The 20,427-nt window shown below is 42.6% G+C and overlaps 1 long non-coding RNA gene across 2 annotated transcripts in view; it reads right to left on the bottom strand.

The window, feature by feature from the left end:
• LOC130576744 (uncharacterized) overlaps positions 1-20,427 on the bottom strand; it is a 210,895-nt gene that overhangs the window by 152,502 nt on the left and 37,966 nt on the right. Inside the window, exon 1 of one of the 2 annotated variants that reach the window (XR_008965705.1) lies at positions 9,735-9,807. The exons of the other annotated variant lie outside the window; for it this stretch is intronic. This is a non-coding gene — a long non-coding RNA (uncharacterized LOC130576744). Of the gene's footprint in view, positions 1-9,734; positions 9,808-20,427 lie in introns of those variants that run through there. 2 annotated transcript variants of the gene reach the window in all.

Here is a 20,427-nt window from a genome sequence, read left to right as displayed (position 1 = left end):
CCTGATTCCTCTTCATTCCCGATATTTGTGTCTCAATAGGTATGCAAATACACCAGCAAAGGTTTCTTGTTTCTTCCCCTCTATTCCGCTTTTCTACCTCCTGCCTTTTTGCCATGCAAGCACCAAGAACAATCTGGCCTGTAACCTTTAGAGGAAGRGAAATATCACAGGCACATCTGTTTTTACAGCTAATTGGCCACGGTTTTTGAAATGGGCAGAAGTGGCACAGATGAGCAAAAAGGGATCCCTGAGAAGCCCTGGCCGCTGTGGRGGCCTGACTCTAGCTCCTAGAGCAGTTCACAGCACATGTCCCACTGACAGCAGAAAGACACATCGAGGTTTGATTGTGATTTCACCAGCTCCTGGTGGAAACAGGTCCAACCCCCTTTGCTCTGCTGGAACTTGCATGAGCACACAGCAGTGCATTTGGTCCTCTGAAACATTTCGAAAGCAAAGATTTTCCTAGGCGTTACCCCAGTCTTAAAAAGTAAACACATGGTGTCTACACCTTGCACTGAGTTTTCAACATCTCCTGTAAACTGCTTTTAGCACTGCAAGGAAGCATTTCAGGGTGCATTTAAAAAAGCCTTTGACTGGGTTTTTATCAGCACAGAATTATTAGTACAGCACTGGCTTGTTAGGCACTTACTGCCAATACAATAAGGGCTGTAACAAGAGATGTTTTAGATGAAGATTATTTAATACTGCCAATAGTTGCAGAGAAAAAGCTCATTTGGGCAGAGTGGGCTGACGGGAGGAAGGGCTGTTCTGGTTTTTGCTGAAGCCTTCACTCATTACTTTTTCCAGAAAGCATTAAGCTTCCCACCTGCACTTACAGTACACATCCCACGATTTTATCTAGGCTGAGAGATGTTAAGAAATGGGAATGCTATTTGAGTTCACACAGGGTTGCCCTTTTCACCCATGTCTTCACATTTTGGTTCTAGCTAGCAGCAGCAAAGGAGCTTCCCTCCACATTCACCACTACCTGGCCTCACCAAACAGACTCAATCACACAGAAATGGTCACTACTCTTCTCTTTAAACTAGGGTTGCACAAATTGGGCAGGGCRCTTTCTAGATGTGGAGGAAGACACAAAGGCACAGTCTTAAAATATCTGAATAGTGCTTCTGTTTCTGCCTCCAAGTACACGCACCAGAAATTCTCCAGAATCAATAAGATAATCTCTTTCTTTATTGCTTATGCAAACTATATGCCCCTTTAACTGGAAATTATCACCTCCCCAGGATGCTGCTTATTTTTACTGCCTCTCCATCTCTCCCCAAGAATTCAACATACAATAGTGAAATAGTGAGCCTAACATATGCCACAGTCTGAGTACATAATATTTTGCAATAAATGTAAATTTTATCTATATAGACAGAAAGAGAATGGCTGTGAGAAAGAACAACCCTACCTACTTCCCATTCATGTTATGCAAACACCTTTCACACGTGTCTTTGCTCACTGAATGCAAACAGTGAGTATGTGCACAGCTATGCCCACAAAGCACGCATTGCTCATTAAAACCCATGCAATAAATTTGTATCTGATTGACTTTTAAATCCTTCATCTTCCCACCACTACATCTTCCCCAGATCTGGTGGTCCAAATCCTGTTCCCTTCTTCAGGCAGTCTGTTGTAGTCAGGGTCTTCTGCCTCCATTAGTGGGAAGTGTCCTCCCATGGCTGGGAATGTTACTGGCTCCGGCGCCAGRACTGGGAACATCCAGTTCCACACCACTGGCAACAAGGTGCAGAGGTGATATGTGGAGTTTGGTATCATGCAAGGGGAATAGACTGTGCTTTCCAACAAGGCAACATTTTAATGGAAAATCAAGGCACACAAGGACATTAACATGCTTCATTTTCTCATAGGGAAAGTTTTTCTCAGATTATTTTTAGAAAGATTTACTGGTTTTAATTTTGGTAGTTGGATCCTAAAAAAGGAAGCATGGCACATGGCCTCTTAAAAAGTTGCAAAACCCACTCTCAATAAAATTTAATATGCCCTGACTTGGCTTTCCTTTAATGTGCACTKTGTGAAGTACAGTGGTATAACATTTTTAGCATCAATCATTTCAACACACTTCTGAGTAATGCGACTACCTCACACCTCTGCAGATAGGACGTTTATTCAACAGTGCCACTTATTTTCTCTGCACTATGTGCACGTCTGCACACCCACAAACACGAGTATCACTGGCAGCTTTTCCTTGCTTTCCAACATTACTGTCCAGTGGAGGAGCCACTAAGTGCACAGAGATCAAGAGACCTGAGCTCACACACTCTGACAGAGCAGATTGTCATCCCAGCAAACAGGAGCTCTGGTGAGTCCATCCTGGTATGTTCTCTGGGTGGGCACTGCTGTGTCTGTGTGTACATCAAGGTAAATTTCCCATCCACTAGTTCTTGATAGAACAAAAACGGCCAAATTTGCTGCTGCAGTGAAATGACCGAGTCCTGTGTAACTTGACAGAGCTGTAACAGGTTACACCCACTTTTGGCTCCAGAAAAGAATTTTGCTGCCATAGCTATTGCATGAAAGCAGCGCTACTGCAGATTGTATTATTTATTGCACAGTGTGTCACTGGTGCAGTCAGGAGAGCGCAGCATACAATGAGGACGAGCWGGGCCACCTAGCTCACCAAGTCCAGTCCCTCCAAGATCATATAAATAGATGTTCTGCCCAGAATGGCCTCTGAACACTGTGAACATTTTCAAAGTCACACYCACACCCCCACACCCCACCTGAAATAGATAAAAAGCATAGTGTACCACAGGAAGAATGAGACATGAAAGTGTCACCCATATTCTGGGCCCCAAAAGTAACAGAGAATTTCCTCCCATCCCCTAAAAGAGTCCATTCAGGTACCACCTGAATGTATCCTGGGTGCCAATAAGCACCTGAAGCCTTGGCTTTGTGAAGTTAAATCGTGCACAACACAGGAGTGCACCTATCAGGGCTGAATATTTATTCAAGTAGATACTGACCACTAACATTTTGGCTAATAATATAGATTTCCTTGAACAGCAAACCAAACTTATTRCAACATGGATTAAATACCAAGACTGTGCAGAAGAGGACTTCAAGAAGAAGCCCTTGTTAGTCAGGRTGTCCCTTGTTACTCTTGTTAGTCAGCATGTCACTGCAAACATATAAATAAGATCATATTCCCCACAGGCAATGCTATAAAGTGGCAAAGTGAAAACTACTGCTGATTTAAAGCAAGCATCCCCACTTCCCTAAAGCTAGTTTTCCTCTAGGAAACACTTCTCATAAAACACAAAGATCCAGCACATTTTCAGTTTTAACAGGGACAGTCAGATCGGTTTCACTTTGAACCTCTCRTGTGAGATATTCACTGAGTTTTTCAAAGGAACAGGTCGATTTGAAAGCAGAWTTAGACACTTCATATGTAATGATGCAGAGTTATCACCTAAGACTGATTTTCAAACAATTGGATCTGAATTGGCCACAGAACATGGTTAAGGGGAAGTTTGTGGAAAGAGAGCACATAAAATCTACAGCCAAAATACATATGGCCTAATTTAAAAACAGGATTAAAGGAAATTCACAAAGTCATTTTGCTGCCAGATTTAATTAGTATGTTTAATATGTGAGATCACCTGAATCTACTTTTACTTGTTTTGTGTCCCATTAGGAGTTTCACAGGAGCAGTAATATGATTGAGTGGCCCCTGTGAGGGATGAAGCTTAGGCTGCTTTGTAACAAATTGAATTAATTTGAAATGATTCTTTCCAGGTATGACATTCTTGGAAACAGATGTGGGGATAAGGAGGGAGAGCATCAAAAGTACAGATAGACCTAAAACCATACCCACCTTTCTGGATGTACATCAGCATCTTTTTAAATATTTCCAGGATTATTGTAACAGTAGAAAGCCTRTTCATGTAAGATTACAATTAATGATACTCTATTCAATTCGGCTRCCATTTCAGATACTACAGTGGCAAGGGTCCTCACACGAATTTGCCATCTCTATCACTTCTCTAAAATGTGAAGGTTGTGGGGACTGGGTCATGGGGCCTTTTTTTGTAAGATGTTAAGAGAGTAAATTTGTACCCAAATATTTCATGGTGAGTGAAACAGGCTAGATTCCAGTTCACTGGCTGAGACGGGGCCATTGTGGAGGAAAGGGAGTCTTATTTTGAGTGGCATTCACAGCCCTTCCACTAGATTTCACTATTGCCAATTGATTTTACGTGGAAGTCACTCAGGGGTTTACATTGCTGAGCAGCAGTACAAACTCCTAAATAGTATAGAGCAGATTTATACTATTTCCCAAGCAAATGGTATCATAAATGCTTTAAATAGTAGTTACATAGCTAAAATACTATATAACAGCAGAGGAGGTGGAGGTAAGGGCAATAAGGATAGCATCAGAAGAAAAAATGTTTTGAGACTAATTTCTTGAGACTCAGAACATSTAAAATTTACACACAACTCTGTAAGCTACAAGTGCTCAGCTCGCCTGAAAACAAGCCCATGCATATGCATTCTCATTTTAACCTACAAAAACATTTCAGAATCCAGGCCCTGATCTGGCAAGATGCTGAATGTTTTCCCTTTTCATCAGACAAGCCTCTAAAGAGATACTGAAGCGTGCATACTGTAGGAGCCGAAGCGCAGCCACAAAGGCTAATTTACCCAGCCAAAAAGCAGTCATTGCTGCCACTGCTATGCAGACATACCCACTGCCTTCAGCAGAACTTCAGTGAAGACTGAGGGCACTTGTCACTTCACAGGGAGCACTCAGTGTCTTCCAGGCTCACATTGGGTCTACATATGGATGAGCCGAATATTTTTCACTACAAACACTCTTCCCCTTCCAGGCCTCCTTCGCTTTCAGTTCTGAAGGGTGAATTCATTGAAAACATCTGCACTACTAGAAACATTCTGTGCTTTTTCCAAACCTCATCCCCATGGTGGCTCTGTAGTAATGGAGAATAGACAGAGCTGCATAACATGAGCCTGCAAGCAATGAACAGCAGCAGGGAGAGGATACCAAATGCTGGAGCTTTGCCTCCTGTACCCAGGCACTACCTGGGCTCTCTTCACCTTCTGCCCTGTATTCTCTCTCTGCCATACAGCCAAAAGGCTTCCACAGCAACTGCCACATCCCACCACACCACTCTTACCTCTGCAATATGGAATACATCTTAAACCAATTCCACTTAGCAGTCTGTCATGCCACCTTCTGCACACCTAGGAGTTGCTGCATGCTCCCCTTGGTATCAAGGCAAATTCTGGAACTGGTTTTGGGGTATTTTACGTAATTACCATCTGTCCTTCTTTTGTCCTTTCCCCAATTTTCTTTAAATTGCACACTTCCAGCACTAAAGAAAGGGTTCTACAACCATGTCACAACAGCATGGTAGAGGCACAAATGGGACTGATCCTGTGTCGTTCATAAGCGGCAGCAATGTACCTGGGCTAAGACTGCAGGAGCATGTTTATGGCAGTAAACTTTAATGAGCCACATGAAATCTTCAAACAAGGGGAAGGAAAAGCTGTATTTTTGTTTGGGGAATAAGGGATGTGGACCAGCCTTCAGCAGGCCTACCAGGAAGGCATGTGTAAGGGCTTGCGTGGCCATCTGTTTCTCCTCCTTATCAGCACTCCGGTGCCAGCTGCCTCTGTGGCTGAGCCGTCCCACGAGCAGCTCCCCTGCCCGGTCCTGCGCTGCCTCTGTCTGCTCCTCACTAATCCCACATAACTCTATGAGCTGCTGCCTGCCGGCCCTATTTGGCCCTACCCCGCTGCAAACCCCTTATAAATCACAGGGGGGAAGCCGGCGTCTCCCCGAGGGTGCCAGCCAGCAGTGCTGCTCCCTTCCCTGAGCAGTTTCTAAGGCACGTAAGTAGATGCTGCACTTGCTTTACTTCCCGTGTTCGTCAGCCTGCTGAACCCCCATTTCCTGCAGTGCCATACAAGTGTGGTCCTGAAAAACCACGGGATTTATGTCTGCTGACCTAGCACCCACTTCCCAGTGCTGCCGTGCCCAAGCTGCAATTAAAGCTGCAAAAGCAGCCCAGAAGCCGATACCCCAGATAGACAGGCAAGATAAGAAGCTAATAGCAGATAGACAGGCCGATAGGCGAGTTTGAAAGCTGCAGCCACCTGGGAGCCATGCACGGTGATGCAATCCAGCAGTGGCAGTTGCCAAAGTCGTTCTGACAGCAGAGGCCAAGGGTGGGCAGGGCGCCCGTGGGGCTCCGGGGAGGGGAGCGGGGTCCATCTGCGCCGAGGTGTGAAAAGAGCACAGCCACAGCCAGGCTCCCTTTGGGGCGTCTCGCAGCGCTGGCAGCACRGCGCTCCGCTAAGCCTTGTGCTCAGAGACCATGAACAACCGGGATTGAAAAAATATGTGTAACCTGGCTAAAGGACAGCGGGCTGCCGGGGGAACGGCAGGGGAAGGCAGGAGAGCCTGGTAGGCTGTGGATATCTGGAGGATACTGASCCCAACGAGGGCGTGGAGGCCGAGTAAGAGAGCAAGAAATCATTCAGGATGCTACGTTTTGCATTACTGTCCCTGAATGAAATACTGGTTGAAATTAAGAGAAGAACAATGCAACCCAGCCAGGCAGGACAGGCTGGCAGATGCACTGGCACTTCATCTCCTTTGCATTCCAGCACCTCCGCAAGCAGGCTAACACGGAGGAAGGCATGGGATTTGCTCCCACAGCTCACCCAAGGCGCAGCAGCCAGACCTGGCCTTCTCAATTCACTTGCAAAGGTGGAGAGGATCCATCTCTATTGTAATATCTTTCAGCCCAGGAGGCACGGTCACAGACCAACCATGAACACAATTCAGAGSAAAACAATGATGCCACTCCCTAAAGAATTACCCATTGATCTAAGTGTATGACAAGTAACAGCAATTGGATGTAGTCTCTCCACCAGGGACTTAGAAATTTACAGTGAGTTGCCACAGCACTTTCACTGGCTTTTCAGCCTTCTCTTTAGCTTTACTGCTTTCCAGCCAACAAATTAGTCTATACAAAAGCCAACATTGAATRCAATTTTCACTTTAACCTACATGTTGAACTTCAACGTCTTCAGTGAACCCAGCGTTAGAGACAGACTGATGTAATTTTCAGGACGGGYTTATAAACTCCAACCTGTCCCGTATTATTACAGACTCGTATTATTATATCTCTAATAATAACAACTTCATAATTTAACTGTGTATCTCCAAGTRCTCTACACAAAGGCTATTTCCTACTAGTGCCCTAATATTGCTACCACCACAGCAGGAGGTGGCTTTGTGACAGACTTCCATCAGGGGGGATGATAGACCAGACATCAAGGATGGTGCAGGACTGGCAACTGAATTACAGCTGGAAGTATTTGCTTTTACTTCAGTGTTGAAGGACYTAGCAGAGCAATGCAGCAAAGATCACACCATTATCACCAACTTTGGCTTCCAAAACTTCCCTTTCCTGRGCTATCAACTGAACTAGCTATTACAAACCTCTGACTACCTCTTGGAGAAGAGTATTTATTATTTTACTTTTAAGTGGTAATTTGTATTACAAAACCAGCTATGATCCCAGCATCCTTGTGCTAGAGAGTTTTTTGAGATTTTTTTTTTTTTTTTTTTAAAGGAAACCTAGAAACTAAAAACTGTTTAGGAAAGAATGAAATGGAGAGATGTGACTTATCAAATCTAAATTCCTACTGAAGAACACATTCTCACTTGAAGAAGTGATTACAGAGCTTACTAGAGGTYCTGTGGATTTAACTGAGACTGAACATTAGAAGGATTATCTGAAACAGACTGGCTAAAACTTCCTGACCAAACACCCTAAACAATGTACAAATGTGGGTTTGAGTGAGATATGAATTCTGACTGGATCCAGTCCCATGAAGGTCAATCCCATGTCATGCAGTACAAAGCATAACTCTAAGATGAAAGAAAACAGAAAATATATCCTTGTTCTGCTTTGGTAATTTTCATATACAGAGAGGCAAAGTACAAATATTTATAAACAATAATCTTACAGGAATTGGAGGGTATTCTTCCTTTCCAAATAATTATTATTTAAAGAAGTTCTGAGCTCACTTAAAATGAGATGCAACATGTGAATATGCATAGCTTTGCTGGAGAAAAGAAGTAATATTAAGAATAAAATTAGCACTGGAAAAMCTTTGCCATGAATCCCAACCTATCAGCCCAGCAAGCTTGAAGGCAAACATGCAAGAAAGGCTCAGATAATGCAATGATGCAAGATGCAAAAGAATCTGCTTGCTTGGGTAAGATAGAAGATCACTATTTAACACCACCAAGACAACACCTCCAGGCTCTTTTATTTAAGTACTGAGCTAACCTGACTCTGTTTAGCTCACAAAGTCTGTTGGGATCAGATGATGATGAAGTCAGAGGCAAGATAACTGGAGATTAAACTTTACAGATATTTCTGTTCCTGAAATTACTTCCCTTTCTATACKCTGCTACTGGCTCTGGCTCACAAATTTCTTATTCCCTCTTTAAAAAGTTAAAAACAATTCAACCAGCTGAGGATCAGATGCTGAATTTTTGTTGCTCTGTTAGAAGAAAGTAAAATTAATGGTGCTTTTAAAGCCTCCAGAAGGTCAGCATGAGGTGCATAAAGCACCCTGTGACCTAGTGTTAAAAGGAAGAAATTCCAGTCCCAGTTTCTCAGCCACCTTATCTTCAGAGATACAGAAGGAATCATATACCTGCAAAATGCAAATGAGGAAGGGGATGTGTGTGATGGACTGCAGGGCATATGTGGTTACTCAACAGTATAAATAATAAGAAGAAGGGCTTATGAGTTCAGCAGCAGAAGAGGTGCTTTAGAAAAGCAAGGAAATGCAGCTAGAAATCCACTGAGATATTGGTGCTGTCTGCATGCTTCTATGGTGAGTGTTATTCTGAGGAGGTGAGGAATGCAAGGCAGGGGGTCTGTGGTCTATGGTTTGTTTTCCCATCAATACATATGTCTGACTCGGAGTAAAAGATTAACGAGACAGCTAGCAAATGTCCTAGGAGACAAATGGGTACAACGCTGTTTGTACATGTCAGCTGAGGGAGGGCTCGTTCTCGTCTCTCAGTCTCTGAATGAATCTGCTAAGATGCACACCTGCACCAGGAAGACTTCCTTGACAAGGTAACCCTTTCCTCTGCAGAACACACRAGCATGTCAGCATGCAGCTTACCTTACACGTACATTCTTTCAGTCAATGTGGTTTGGAAAGAACCTTCCACCTACTTTTTTTTTGCATGTGACGTACATTGCTGCATGTTACAGAAAAGCCCCAGGTAAAGTAAATGGAAACTCTATCCAGGAGCTATGCACCTGGTGTTTTTGCATTTCCCAACAGATATTACAGTTGCTGGAATGATGTGTGAATCTTCTACAACACCTCCTATTGACAATTTAGTTTAGGTGTGGCATGAGAGAGATCTGAGTTATTGATTCTAATGACCCACAGCCTGTTGCTAAAGACAAGGAAGAAAGGAACTGAGGAAATTTATAGTTTAAAGGAAAAAAAAAAAGAAGAAAAAAAAAAAGAAAAGACCAATGCCAAACCATAAAACCCCACAAATATTCTCATTCTTCTACTTTTGACAACAACCGTTCTATTACAGACAGAGAAGACTGCAGACAGGCATGCTGACACTTTAATATTCCAGGGATGGTCATGGCTGTGGAGAGAACAGTGAGACTGTCACTAAAGCTTACCTTTTCTAGGTATCAACAACTCTGTTGTGTTTTCCTGCCCTGTTGGCAATCTGTGCTACTGGTGACCCCTCAGAGTTCATGGTGTGTAATGGTGCTGGCCTCAGTCTCACTGCAAGGAATGCAGTGGCGCCCTGTCAACCACYAGCACTAACCACAATCTCCCTGCAGATCTTAACTAACCTGGCAGCTCAGCTTTGTGTAGTAATGACAAAAAATGGGACCGCCTTTTCCTTTCCTTATTATCCTTCTTTTTTGCTCTTTTCTGGAACATTCTGAGGCAGTTAAGCAGATTCCCTATGGAGAAAAGTGACCCACCACTTGTAACACTGTCACAACCTTTAAATCTCTTATGTTCTGATTTCTGCTTTACCTGAAACCTGTCAAGTGTGAGTCACATCCATTTGCCTTATGCCATGATGGAGAGGAATGCTGATATGTGGGAACTGACAAAGAAGCATGAGGGAGCCGATGTTCACCTCTTAAACCTGACGAAATCTGCTGGTGAATCATAGGGTAAGAACTTGACCTCACCCATGAAGTTGCGTGAAGATTAAAAGAACTTCCTTGTACCTCCTTGCTGTGCCTCTGACTACCAGATTTATTGTCTAGAGATGAGAAGTTAAACCACCCCACTAAGCTCAGGGAGAACAAGTTCAAGTCTTGTCAAGGGCCATCTTTGACAGCCCAACTCAAAATAACATAAGCTATCTCATTTGATGAGTCAAGAATAACCAGTCCTTCTATTGGACACATCAGACAGATGTGATTGGCTGAGGAAAGGAACATACTGAACCATCACAGACCTTTCATATTAGTGACGATGGATATATTTTTGTGCGAGAAGTTTGGAGCCTTGAATGAGAAGGTGATGCTGCAGGAAATTAGCCCTCAAGCAATGTTTCTATCTCACCCAAGTCTGACAACATGCAAACATGAACAGGATAAGCTTGTCCAAAAAATATTGGAGACAGTTAGAAAACTGTGAGACCATCTACAAGCACCCCTGGAAAGCAGGAGAAAGGAGCACCGTGAAATGAACATGATTTGCTTGAACTGAACAGCCTTCTGTATACAAGGTCTTTTGGTCACCTAGGGATTAAAACCATCCTAATACTTGAGGTTTCTTTATACTCTTGACTGCTCTTGAACTCATGAAAATTTGGCCCATAGTCACTGCCAGGGTGCTGYGTCCCTCCTCCCTAAGTGTGCTGCCAGAATGCAGGAAATAAGACACATGCTGGTCCATCCTGTACTGAACTCTTACTTCTATTTTTTTCCTTCTTTGCAGCTGCAAAATACAACTGAGCAAGTTAAATTCCACTTCCCTTGAACACGGAAGCCAGCAGTGCATTTTGTCACATGGTCACATCGGCAGACCACAACAAGCGCAGTCACCTGGTGAAACAATCCACAYAGAGATTTGGAAGGAAAATTTCCTTCAGGCAGGTGACACTGGACATCTGGCAGTCCTCTACTTCTGTTCTGAGAGCAACACCCACGTTGTAGGGCATGCTGCCAGAAGCTGCACCCACCTGGGATGTAGCCAGCCCAAGATGAAAGGGAGCACCAAATCCAGAAGGGATGATTAGCATTCACTGATGTTGTTCAGGACACAAGTACCTGGGAACATGCTAGCTCCCCTTAGGTGTGCAGTACAGCATGGTAAAGTCAAGGAACTAARAAAGTTAATCAGGTCAGAGCCAGGCTTGCATATGCTTTCTCCACAGGAATTACAAACTACTTGCCAAATATTCAGATTGGGTAATTGCTACCCGGACTACTAAAGACATACAGCCCAAAAGAAGATAATTGCTCAGAGGTTCTGATAGATTGCATCACTCTCTGCCACAGTATATGACAGAATGAGAATTACCAACACGTAATGTAAGGATTCAAGCTTGTGTGTGCAGCGTAGCTGAACCCATCATGACTGGCTGAAGCAGAAAAAACATTAATCCCCCAAACTATTTATAGGAAAGCAATAATTTGATTATGAAGTCCAGAAACATTTGTGGAATCCAGAGATCCCCTGAAATAACCTTTCTTAGGACACAGGGGACAAGCATTCATCCTTCCTCTAAAAATGTAAATTTGCCCAAAACTAATTTTACCCCAGAGTCTAGCTATGAGATCATTGTTCTGCCAGCATACAAGTCTAGTTTCACACTGACACATATTTTATGACCAAATGCAATTTGGAGCACAACCTGAACTATCCAACAAAAGTGCTGCTTCATGATTAAAAAATACATATCCATTGCATTTAACTATAAAGCTTGGGTGAAAATCAGGCTACTTCTAACAAAAATTGTTAGGTACTACTAAGATTAGGAAATAGAAATACTAGGCACCCAAAATGCTGCAGCCTAATTGTATGTGAGAATATAAGATTCCTGAAGCATTGCAGAGGCACATTTCTTCTCTGCAAGCAAACAGCAATATAATCCAGAGATCAGATATCAAATTTATTCAAATTTTCACTCTATTCCAGTCAGTCATGCAGAGCGTGCTGACTCAGGAGCAAACATTAAAAAGCAGGAGACATGCAGGAACTTAGAAATGCAATTGTACATCTCCCAAGGGGAATCATTACAGCAGTGTCAAACAGGCCCTAAGCAGGAGGAATGAATAGGTGGGGGGAGATCTGACAGCAGGGGAAGACAGTGCTGGTAGAAAAGGCCTCCATAACAACAGGTACAGTCAACATGCACAGCCTCGAGCTGAGGCTTTTAAGGAGCAAACTGATAGCCCATATTAAAAGTAAATAAGGAAGACATGGTGCAAATATAATAAGGAGAGAGAGCACATTAAAATATCCAGGGCAGGCCACACTTCTGTGTGCTATTAGGAGATTATACTCCTCCTGGTTTTCTTAGGTTTATCACTGAAATAGTTTATTCTAGACATGACCACAAACAAGCAAATAGACTCAAAACTATATCTCTAAGAAAACTGGAAGTTGGCAATATTATTAGGGCTTATTCAAGGAACTACACCTGGCCAAAGATTAAATACTAATTAAAGGTTGCATTTGATACCTTCAGAAAATGAGTATTGAACACAACAAGGGTGTTTTACCTAATTGTGTAACATAGTTTTATTTTTCTATGCATAGTAAAATAGACCAAAATGTTARTGCAAGAAGACCACCAAGCTTTACTGATGGCCTGAAACTTAGGAAAGGCATGTATGTATTAATCGTTGACTTCAGAAAGTATGCAAATCAATAATAGTGTGATTGTTTTCTATATGAGATGATGGATAAATAGTCAACGGCCTTTCTTTTAGTGTTGGGTGGATCATCAAATTAGTGTCTGAATTAAGGATCTGATTAATTTGTATTAAATAATTTGTCAATACAAGTAAAATCATTGCAAATTTAATWCCATCACATTTTTGGGGGGGAGAAGTGGGTTGGGGGCTGGGGTTTCTCTTATTACAATTAAGAATAGTGGGTTTTATCAATGCCCAAATCACAGCTGCCTTAAACTGGGATGTTTCCAAAATTCTGATCTTGTAGCAGGCCTCCCTCTCCTACATATAAAAAAATCACTTCTTTATCTGTTGTGAAAGTATCTATTTTCTTGAGATGGGAACTACAAATTCCACTCCTCCCATTCACACCAAAAAGAACATTACTCCCTAAACAGCACCACTTAATCCAAAACAAACAGCAAGATATCTAAAATATCCTTTAGTTTACTAAAGGATGTAAGACTGAAGAGACAGAGTACCTCCTTCTTGGAACAAAGGAAGGAGAGAGKCTGGATTCAAAAGAGCTGTAATCAAAAGGGTCTAACTCATCTCCAAGTACCATGGCCAACTTTATGAGTGTTTCCACAGAAAAAAAATGTGTCAGAAGGACATCCCAGGTTGGAATGCAGTAGAATTGATTCCCACAACCCCAGGAATGTTGCTGGTTTTTGTGATAGAGCAGTTAGTCTTACAATAAAGTAACTTTCAAATGTATTTTTCACTCAGCACTGAGCTCTACTAGCAGTGACCTCAGTGTGAGCAGACCTCCCCAGTAACAGGGCTGTGGAAATATTGCTGGAGGCAGGTCTTGCGTTGCTTTCTTTTGTCTCTCCACTWAGGCTTTGCAGAAAGATACTACCAGAAGCATAGAAAGGCCATAAAACTGAGACATCCTTTTAAATCAAAAGGCTTTTAGTGGTGGTATTAAAGGGGCTGTGTTCCCAATAGTGACTGTAGCAATTACATGATGAAAACATCTAGGCAGGTGCATAATTTAAAAAGACATCCTCCCCCTTTAGGAGAGGTCAGGCTTTACATTTCAGTAGTTCTGTTTAGCTAACAAAGGAGAAAAAATGAGGACAGAGTGAAAGAAGGAGGACTGAAGCAGGATAGAAAAAAAATATGAGATGAGAGAAAAGAATGGGCAGCAGAAAAAACAGCAGGGAAAGAGGATGAAAGAGGAGGATGACATCTGACTTGGACAAGGGGTGAACCACAAACCTAGTCATTGCCAGTGTCCAGGACAAAAATAACTCGTTTGTCCAGCAGCAGGAGGGCAGCTGCCAGTGCAGGACAGCGTCCTCCCCGCACTGCTCTGCCCAGCACATCCCCAGTCTGCTTCCAGATCTGCTCCTTCCCCTGTGCCGTGTGGCAAAACTCAGTGTTCTCGTAGTCCCTGTGGTTGTGGTTAGGAAACTGCCGCATGATGGGTCTCAATAGAAAAAGTATTTTAATACAAGAAAAACAGGAAACTCAAGCACGTTTTGAGTCTAATTCAATTTCAGTTCCGTGATTCCTTTATTTTCTATGGACAAAAGGCATGTAACAAAATTATGAACTGGGACGTGAAGAAAGCAGAACTGTGCACATGACAGATAAAACTGGCTCATTATGTGAAAACTGAAGCCATGCAAAATAAAATTCAGAGCAGATTAGAGTACCTCTCATCCAAAAACCAGTTAGGACCAGTCAAGCACATCCCAGCACCTGGAGAGAGTTTGAGCAGAACATATATGAACTGGCACAGGTCACAGTTTCACAAGAGGAGACCAGGTTATGAAGAAATGCAAATATTCTTTCTTCGTTTTAAGCTGAAAGCAACGTCTGGTTTAGGAATCTTCAGAGACAAATACAAGGTACCAGTTCAATGTCAGCTGCCTCACACTCTCTTTGCAATATCATCAGTGCATTTTAGTGCTAATGTACTAAAGCATGACACTAGCTAAAGATAACCACATTCTACTGAGAAACATAACAATAGAAATAATGGAATAAGCACTTCATGCAATTTGCTAGGAATGTAGTTTGGACACCAACAGCCAAAACAAACTAAAATGGCAAATGCAAGGACTCTATTTTGAAAAGATCTGCAAACAGACTCAGCAGCTTTACAGGGGGTCATATTTTCCACAAGGATAAACTGTCCTTGAACAATATTTTCAGTGTTCTGCGTACTAACCTGCTTTCTTTTCATATGGATTGTTCTCACCTACACTCCTTTTCCCTGAACAAATATTTACTGTGACCAATAAAATTCTGCTCTCCATTTACGAGTAAAATAGCATTGCATTCCCACACGCTGCTTTATATACCCATACATAGAGCATACGTGCCCACAGAAAATGACATCTCCAAACTGCGTCTGGTGGAATTATTTTTAAGCAATCATATTCACTGTAGATTTCAATCCTGATTCATCAATACATTTAATTCACTGTGGTATTAGATCTGTGAGCAAGAGGAATGAAACATTCAGCTCAAGAAAGAAGGTGACATATTTCACTAGAGATAAAACATTTCTGTGAGTATGTAAAGGAGTGATGCCTGATGCATTGCTCATAAGCATGAGAGTAAACACATCATCTGCACAGGGAACTAGTGGCATGTCTAATTTCAAGAAAGCAACAAAAAGTATTTTTAGCGAATTATTCATACACTTCTAAATGGGTTCAAGGATTTTATCAAGTCAAAGTGGACAAATTACAGCCAGTCAGAAGCCAGCAGTCTGTAGRTGATAACCATGCTGGACTACTCCCTGTTATTCATTCATTATTTACCTATTTTCAGGACCTTTCACTGTCCTGAAAATTTCAGTATATGAGTTGAGAATGGAAAGAATCCTTAGATCTGAACCACAAACATCCAGCACAAACTATGTATAAAGAAAAGGGTAAAAAATTCACAGGTTAACATATATAAAGGGAACACATCATCTAAGCCTCTTTTCTTCTGGGGGGACACACCCTCAGCACAGCAGGGCCCACCTGCACTTGTGCTGTGTTTAGATAGCTTTGGGGAAGTCAGGGACTGTGCTCCACATGCAGGTCCTTTTTGCTGAATTCCCCTCCAGGGGCGCAGAGCTGAAGAGGAACACATCTCTCATGAACACCTGCAACCAGCAGTTCCTTCCTCAGACACTTAAATAGATTTTCCTCACACTACTGTAAACCAAGATACTGGCTGTTCCCCTTCACACACCCCAAAATATAAACAGATGTACTAACAAGAAAGAAGGTGAGAGCTGCAGCAGGTTAATCTGGGATGCAGAAGTAGAGTTGCGCTAGATTTGCAAATCCCAGCTTCTCTGCAGTGTTCCCCAGAAGAGGATGTGGTCCAGGCTGCATGGCATGCCTAAGCTCTGTCACAAGCACACTCATACCTGTTCCTAGTGTTACAGATCTCTCTCAAGTCTTCTGAGACTGGTGGTATCTGACAAGTAATACTGGCCCCAGTACAAGGAAAAGCTTGGGGAGCTGGGTCTGTTCCAACACAGGAGAGATGACTGAGTGGGGACCACACCAAAGGCTATCTGTGTCTGTGTCTGAAGGGAGGGTGCCAAGAGGATGGACCCGGCTCTTCTCAGCAATAGGACAAAAGGCAATGGGCAGAAACTGATGCAGAGGAATTTCTCCCTCACTATAAGGAAAAACTTTTTTACCATGCAGGTGACTGACACAGGCTGTCCAGAGAGCTTATGGAGTCTCCCTCACTGTAGATAATCAAGAACTGTCTGGATGCRATTTTGTGTGATGTGCTTTAGGATGGCACAAGCTTGAGCGGGGAATTTGGACCCGATGACCCACAACGGTCCCTTCCAAACCAACCCACTGCAAGATTCTGATCTTTACAAGAGAGGCTCAGCAGCCACAGACTATCTGAGAGAGCCAGCTGGATGGTCCCTTGGTGGAGGAAGAGGTGCACAAACATAGGCAGCAGCATAAATGGATTGTACATGTTGTCTCCTAACAACTTTACTAAGACTGGACCTACCTTGATTTAGGCGCTAGCTAAGCCTGATGTTTGAAATTATTAGCGTGGGCATGCGTGCTCTATTTTCTATTTTATACATGCATTGGTTGTGAACAAGATTTGTTTTTTGTCAAGACAACTAGACTTCAGGTGACAGCCACAAGGCAACCAAACACCAAGCTGAGCCCGATGGCGAGGGAAGCACCAACTTCCCTATGGGAGGAAGGAGGAGTAATATATCAGCACAGAGCCTTGATTGAAGCAGAAGAGGGTGAGAATTCCCTTCCAGAAAAGAGATGTCTGTCCAGCATGAGGAAGGACAGGTTAAACAGCCTGTTCTACCTGCTCTGTACAAGGAGATGCGCTCTGTACAGCAAGCCCTCAGTGCCAAATGCCAGTGAAGTATTAAGCAGAGAGAAAATGAAGTCAACAACCAACACACTGGAAATAGCAAAAACTATTGGCTTTGGCACACGTGCAAAGTGTGTATGCCTGAGCTGCCGGAAATAGCAGGAGATACAAAATCCAGCACTGCCAGGATTGTTGGTGAGAGGGAGTGGTGAAATGCTGCACTGCTGGGCATTAAAAAAAAAGATATAATCATATGTGCTAATCTCAAAGGAAATCCACATGGTCCCCTGACAATCTTGAGGGTGAAGATTTCAGATCCATCAGGCCAAAAAAGGGGAACTACATAGAATCAGGGAATCAGTTAGGCTGGAAAAGACCCTTAAGGTCAGTAAATCCAACCATAAACCTAACACTACCAAGTCCACGGCTAAACCAGGTCCCTAAGWGCCATATGTATACATCTTTTAAATACCACCAGGGATGGTGACTCAAGCACTTCCCTGGGTAGCCTGTTCCAATGCTTAACAATCAATTTGGTGAAGAAATTTTTCATAATAGCCAATCCCTGGTGTAACTTTAGGCCATTTCTTCTTATCCTATCACTTTTTACTTGGGAGAAGAGATTGACACCCACCTCACTACAACCTCCTTTGAGATATTTTTAGAGTGTGATAARGTCTCCGCTGAGCCTCCTTTTTCTCCAGACTAAACAATCCCAGTTCCTGCAGCTGCTCCTTATAGGACGTTTTCACTAGACCCTTCACCACCATAAGACAGTCACATCACAATGCTTAGGAGACTTTCTTGTTCACCAAGTTGCTTGTTTGTAAGGTTTGTTGGTTTGGGGTTTTTTTCACATAGCAGCGAGCATGTTCAATACTAACATCTGCTTGACAATTTGGTGTTTGAAAGCTGTGTCATCTGAAACCTTATCTGTCTCATTTGAGCAAATTTACCTTCTGTCAAACACTAGAGATCTTTACTTTTACTTTACAATGACCTTATTTCCAAATTTGTAAACACTGCTTTACAAAGAAAACATCTTTTCATCCATTATTTGGCCACTATCAAGCATTTAGAGTAAGAGCATAGAACAAGTCACACTCTTCTGCACACCATGCAATACAAACAACGTCTCTCTTTAAAATAGTCCCTAATTAAGCCACAGTGCTGGTTTCAGGGGCTTTTCCAGTACCTCTGAGAAGAGACAATAGGCTGAGTTAGACAGCAGTGGCAAGCAGCCAGCGTGCAGGTGAGAGAAGAAAGGGACCCCTAACTTCATCTCTGCCCAACATTCCCACATGTTTGACCCCTTTCAGCCTCTATGAATAAGTTTTCATCKCCTTTCTTAAAACAGGTGCTACAAAGAATAACTAGGAAGTCATTAAACACTGTAAATAACTAAAATAGATAATGTTGTTGCAAAAACATACTGGAAAATTGCAATTTGTGATGCATGAGCTTTGCTGTGCTGGATTTGTTAACTTAATGAATTGCAAAATTAATTTGGCCACAAAAGGTCTTCCAGTCAACCATGCAAATTAGAACAGTTCTGTTGAAATGCATTATATTTCAACACTGCTTTTAATCACAGTACCTCAAAATATATTTGTGATCCATAATTAAGAAGACCCATTATATTTCCTTGAGCTATGCATGATTATATCATAAACTACCATACCCTCATTGCACTTCTCCATAACTGAGAATCTTTACTATTGTATGAGTGGCTCATGTAACAGCAACAAGCTCCCACCATTGCCTTGTTTCCAGTTTACTACTTTTATGAACATATGTACATACATGTGTAGCCACTGCTGTTCTTTCCCCACCTGCTCAGGTACAAAAGATACAAGTCCGTGGGAGGATATTAAACTTGCAACAGTTTTTTCTCAGATGCCTCTTTCTTGCAATTTTCCAGTGGKATCCTCCAAAGGAGAAGCAGCAACAGAACTGGAAAGGGAATATGTTTGTGTGCACATGTGGATACAAGAGTGACAAATCAGTGCATCACACTGTAGAATCATGTAACATCTGAGAAGTAGATAGGTAAGCCTAAAATTTATTACTCAAAAACTGCATACCTAATTTCTCTTGTTAATCACGCAGATTATTATTCATGGTGAAAGAGATTTWAAAAAAACAATTTACTTTTAGCCATGTATTCTCATTTAAAGCCTAGAAGAAAAGTATTATTTTACAGATAGCAATCAGACACCAGGAGATTTAACTTTCCCACAGCTGCATTTTAAGTCTGTGCTCACATTGGCAATTGCATCCACTCAAATTGCTGTTAATTCTGTTTGCAACATCAGTGCCTAAGAACTACTGTGAGTGTCTGCCTTTGCTCTCGCCAGGCTYGGTGCACACAGAGCTGCAGTCAGATCTGCCTGGAGCTCTCACAGCCAAAACAAAAAATGGAGAAAAGGCTGGACGAAAGGCAGTACCACAGTCAGCAAATTGTGTGATAGAAACAACTTCAGAGGAGGTCCACACGTGGTTTTTTTTTCTTAACAGGYTTTAGATAAAGCTGGGTGTGTGGAACTAAAAGAAACAAGTGACTGATAAGGAAAGATTTAACGAGAAATAGGTCAGGAGAGATGAAGATAAACCAGAACAGACAGGAGCAAAAATGAAGTGAAAGGACTGCAGGGAGTGGTAAGATGCAGAAAAGAGAAAGATCGAGCTCCAGTGAAAGAGGATGGGGTGCAGAAAATGTTCCAGAAGTGCGGCAAGCTCTCACAGCATCTAACAGTCCCTATTTCAGCAACTCTGGTAGCTGTTCCTCTCTGTGGTTCAGKGGAGGCATCACTTGTGTCCTAACATCCTCTGAGCAAAAGAGCTCCCTACACAACTCTGCAAGGAGGGAAGGGGGAGGGATGGGCACTGACCAGAGCCCGTCTACTTCCCCATCTCCTCACAGCCAGCTCAGCCCCTGCTGCCTGTGCAGCTGCTCTGGCAGCTGAAGAGCTCGGCCRCAAGGCCAACCACAAGCCCAAACTTCTTCTCCTGCTGCTTGGTTCACCTCTTGTATCTCACACAACAGGCCTGCTCTGAATGTGCTGCAAACACGTTGAACACTCCTGCTTCTCTTCCATATCCAACCATTTCCCTTCCA

This window comes from Malurus melanocephalus, unplaced genomic scaffold (genome assembly GCF_030028575.1).
Source record: "Malurus melanocephalus ecotype Western Australia unplaced genomic scaffold, MMel_1.1 scaffold_6, whole genome shotgun sequence".
Classification (NCBI taxonomy): Eukaryota; Metazoa; Chordata; class Aves; order Passeriformes; family Maluridae; genus Malurus; species Malurus melanocephalus.
The sequence above is the reverse complement of the archived record's forward strand: the minus strand, read 5'-3'. Positions and strand labels throughout refer to the sequence as shown.